This window comes from Arachis duranensis, chromosome 6, assembly GCF_000817695.3.
Source record: "Arachis duranensis cultivar V14167 chromosome 6, aradu.V14167.gnm2.J7QH, whole genome shotgun sequence".
In the NCBI taxonomy this organism is placed as follows: Eukaryota; Viridiplantae; Streptophyta; class Magnoliopsida; order Fabales; family Fabaceae; genus Arachis; species Arachis duranensis.
Window position 1 is genome coordinate 25551357 of NC_029777.3, and position 5307 is coordinate 25556663.

Genomic DNA, 5307 nt, shown 5'->3' on the forward strand with positions numbered 1-5307 from the left:
GAGATTGTTGGTATGAAGCAAGCTATGGTCACCTTGTAAATCTTAGTCAGGCAGACTCAAATGGTTATGGATGATATATGAATAAAGCATAAAGATAGAGATAGTTATGTAATTCATTGGTGAGAATTTCATATAAGCGTATGGAGATGCTTTGTCCCTTCCGTCTCTTTGTTTTCCTACTGTCTTCATCCAATCCTTCTTACTCCTTTCCATGGCAAGCTGTATGTAGGGTTTCACCATTGTCAGTGGCTACCTCCCATCCTCTCAGTGAAAATGTTCAACGCACCCTGTCACGGCACGACTATTCAGCTGTCGGTTCTCGATCATGTCGGAATAGAATCCAGTGATTCTTTTGCGTCTGTCACTAACGCCCCACAATCGTGAGTTTGAAACTCGTCACAGTCATTCAATCATTGAATCCTACTCAGAATACCACAGACAAGGTTTAGACCTTCCGGATTCTCTTGAATGCCGCCATCAATTCTAGCTTATACCACGAAGATTCCGATTAAGGGATCCAAGAGATATCCACTCAATCTAAGGTAGAACGGAGGTGGTCGTTAGGCACACGTTCATAGGTGAGAATGACGATGAGTGTCACGGATCATCACATTCATCAAGTTGAAGAACAAGTGATATCTTAGAACAAGAATAAGCCGAATTGAATAGAAGAACAATAGTAATTGCATTAATACTCGAGGTACAGCAGAGCTCCACACCTTAATCTATGGTGTGTAGAAACTCCACCGTTGAAAATACATAAGAACAAAAGTGATCATTGGCCTCAGCCCCAGAGAGGGAACCAGAAGAACCAAGATCGAATGGCCAGCCTCCCAATGATCTAAGAACTAGGCGTCCAAAGATGATCAAAAGATCTAAAATGATCCAAAGATGAAAATACAATAGTAGAAGGCCCTATTTGTAGAGAACTAGTAGCCTAGGGTTTACAAAGATGAGTAAATTACATAAAAATCCACTTCCGGGCCCACTTGGTGTGTGCTTGGGCTGAGCATTGAAGCATTTTCGTGTAGAGACTCTTCTTGGAGTTAAATGCCAGCTTTTGTGCCAGTTTGGGCGTTTAACTCCCATTCTTGTGCTAGTTCCGGCGTTTAACGCCGGGCAGTTTTGAGCTGATTTGGAACGCCGGTTTGGGCCATCAAATCTCGAGCAAAGTATAGACTATTATATATTATGGGAAAGCCCAGGATGTCTACTTTCCAACGCCGTTGAGAGCGCGCCAATTGGGCTTCTGTAGCTCCAGAAAATCCACTTCGAGTGCAGGGAGGTCAGAATCCAACAGCATCTGCAGTCCTTTTTAGCCTCTGAATCAGATTTTTGCTCAAGTCCCTCAATTTCAGCCAGAAAATACCTGAAATCATAGAAAAACACAAAAACTCATAGTAAAGTCTAGAAAAGTGAATTTTAACTAAAAACTAATAGAAATATACTAAAAACTAACTAAAACACACTAAAAACATACTAAAAATAATGCCAAAAAGCGTACAAATTATCCGCTCATCACTTTTCCATGCTTATCTTATTACTAAATTTTTCTTTCTCTTTTGTAGAAAAATGACTTGTGGCTCAGCTTATTACAATAAACTTTGTCAGGCAAAGAAGAACGAGGCAGCTTTCCAGGCCAAGCTCAAAGAGGCTAGCAAGTCGAGTGGTACTCCCACTTTTTCTCCCGAGTCTGTCCCGATTTTGTCTCAGTTTGGGAAGTCTGTATAACCTCCTCGTTCTTCCAAGGACTTTGGTGTTCGAGTTGTTCTTCCAGTTCCTCTGTTCATTGAGCCCAAGAAGGAATCGGACTCAGGTACCTTGCGTAAGTGCAAGATGCCTTCTAACAAGTACAGGTGCATTTACGATCAGGGCTTTGAAGCAGTTGCTTTCAACAAGGAGTATATTCTTCCTAGAAGCTCTATTGCCATGGATGATGCCTCTCTACAGAGAAATATTAAAATGTTGGCAAAGGGACATTCAAACTGCTAGGGTTTTACTACCCTTTCGAAGAAGCTTCACCAAACCCCTCTTAGTGCTACTCAAAAGAAAAAAGGAGGTATCTGAGCTTTGCAAGAAGGTGGACGAGCTCAGGAAGGCCAAGACAGAGTGGGAGGCTGAGAGGAACACATTCAAGTCTGATGCAGCCATGCTGAGGGGGATGGTGAAAGACTCCAATGCAAAGCTCGATAAGGCGAAGGCCTTGAAGAAGAAGGCAGAGGAGAGCTATACCCGAGTCTATGGGAAGAACCTCGATCTGGTATCCGAGTTTGAGGAGTTAAAGGGGAGCATGAGGAGTTGGAGGACTCCATTGTAAACAGCATGGATGCTATTGTGAAGAATTTGAAGGCCCAATTCCAAGTAATCGTCCCCAGGGTTACCTCTCAGCCGTTGATCCCCACCAGATCACAGCTGATGGTGAGATAGTCTTAATTCCGGAGGATGATAAGAATGCTCCTACTCCTCAAAGCCTCAAAGATTCTACTTCAGCCGTTGAAGAGGTCCTTCATTCGACTTCCACTAAAGAGGTCGTGCAAGTCGCTCCAAATGCTGACATGGGAGCTTCTCGGTCCGAGGAGGAGGTCACTTACTCTGCCAATATTAAAGCTGCCCCTTAGTCATTTTCTTTTCTTTTCATGTGGATTGATGCATGAGCATCTTAAGTACTTTTATTGGGCAATTCTTTAGAAAATTTATGAATTTTGCTTGGTAATTATATGATTTTCAAGGCTATTCTATTAATTCTTTGATTTTCTTGGTTTCATGATTTTCTCTATTCATATCAAGAACCACCTTCTCTTTATTCTTATGAAGAACTATCATCTCTGGAGATGGCCTTAGAACAACTCTCTCAAGTTACCACTTCATTTGTCCAAATAGAAATCTGAGTTAAAATAGCTTATACAAGATTTTTCTCTCTCAAATACAAGCCTCCAGGCAAAACAAAATACAAAAGTGAGAGATACGTAGACAAAATAAACCAAAAAGACTCCAAGAGCAATAAGATCTTCTGCTTGTGTCACCATCCAAGTAACTCACCGAGGTGGGTTGTAGCCTGCATCTGAAAAATACAACAGAAATATGGTATAAGAATCGGAGGTTTTCACTATGGTAACAGTACCCAGTGATGTAGGATATAAGACCCCGGGATGCCTGATGAGCAGATAATTTATACGCTTTTTGGCATTGTTTTTACATAATTTTTAGTATGATTTAGTTACTCTTTAGTATATTTTTATTAGTTTTTAAGCAAAATTCACATTTCTGGACTTTACTATGTGTTTGTATGTTTTTTTATGATTTCATGTATTTTCTGGCTGAAATTGAGGGACCTGAGCAAAATCAGATTCAGAGGCTGACAAAGGACTGCAGATGCTGTTGGATTCTGACCTTCCTGCACTCGAAATATGATTTTTGGAGCTACAAAAGTCCAAATGGCGCTCTCTCAACTGTGTTGGAAAGTAGACATCCAGGGTTTTCCAGCAATATATAATAGTCTATACTTTGCCTGAGTTTAGACAACGCAAACTGGCGTTTAACGCCAGCTTTCTGCCCTATTCTGGCGTTAAACGCCAGAAACAAGTTGCAAAGCAGAGTTAAACGCCAGAAACAAGTTACAAACTGGCGTTTAACTCCAAGGAAGACCTCTACACATGAAAGCTTCAATGCTCAGCCCAAGCACACACCAAGTGGGCCCGGAAGTGGATTTCTGCATCATTTACTTGTTTCTGTAACCCTAGTAACTAGTTTTGTATAAATAGAACTTTTCACTATTGTATTAGACATCTTTAGATCATCTTTGGACGAGCTTTTGGAACATCTTTGATTATTTTTCTTAGGCCTTAGACATTGGGGGCTGGCCTCACGGCCATGCCTACCTTATTATCACTTATGAATTTTCAACGGTGGAGTTTCTACACACCATAGATTAAGGTGTGTAGCTCTGCTGTTCCTCGAGTATTAATACAAAGTACTATTGTTCTTCTATTCAATTCATGCTTATTCTTATTCTAATATATTCATTCGCACTTCAACCTGATGAATGTGATGATCCGAGACACTCATCACGATTCTCACTTATGAACGCATGCCTGACAAACACTTCTGTTCTACCTGTGAAAGCTAGAGTGTGTATCTCTTGGATTCCTGGTCCATGACGCATGGTTGCCACTCCTGACAATGGAGCCTTCCATTCTGTGAGATCAGAGTCTTCGTGGTATAGGCTAGAACTAATTGGCAGCATTTTTGAGATCTAAAAAGTCTAAACCTTGTCTGTGGTATTCCGAGTAGAATCTGGGATGGGATGACTGTGACGAGCTTCAAACTTGCGACTGTAAGGCGTATTGACAGACGCAAAAGGATAGTAAATCCTATTCCTACAAGATTGAGAACTGACAGCTGATTAGCCATGCGGGAAATCGTAGAGGACCATTTTCACTGAGAGGACAGGAAGTAGCCATTGACAACGGTGACGCCCAACATACAGTTTGCCATAGAAAGGAGTATGAAGGATTTGAAGAAGGCAATAGGAAAGCAGAGATTCAAAAGGAATGAGGCATCTCCATACGCTTATCTGAAATTCCCACCAATGAATTACATAAGTATCTCTATATTTATTTTATGTTTATTTATCTTTTAATTATTAAAACTCCATAATCATTTGAATCCACCTGACTGAGATTTACATGGTGACCATAGCTTGCTTCAAGCCGACAATCTCCGTGGGATCGACCCTTACTCACGTAAGGTTTATTACTTGGACGACCCAGTGCACTTGTTGGTTAGTTGTGCGAAGTTGTGAAAAAGAGTTGAGATTACAATTGTGCGTACCAAGTTGTTGGCGCCTGATGAGCGGATATTTTATACGCTTTTTGGGAGTAATTTCATGTAGATTTTAGTATGTTTTAGTTAGTTTTTAGTAGAATAATATTAGTTTTTAGGCAAAAATCATATTTCTGGACTTTACTATGAGTGTGTGTATTTTTCTGTGATTTTAGGTATTTTCTGGCTGAAATTGAGAGAGTTGAGCAAAAATCTGACTTAGGCTGAAAAAGGACTGCTGATGCTGTTGGATCCTGACCTCCCTGCACTCGAAATGGATTTTCTGGAGCTACAGGAGTCCAATTGGCGCGCTCTCAATGGCGTTGGAACGTAGACATCCAGGGCTTTCCAGCAATATATAATAGTCCATACTTTGCACAAGGATAGACGACGTAACTTGGCGTTGAACGCCAAGTTCATGCTGCTGTCTGGAGTTAAACGCCAGAAAAACGTCATGATCCGGAGTTGAACGCCCAAAACACGTCA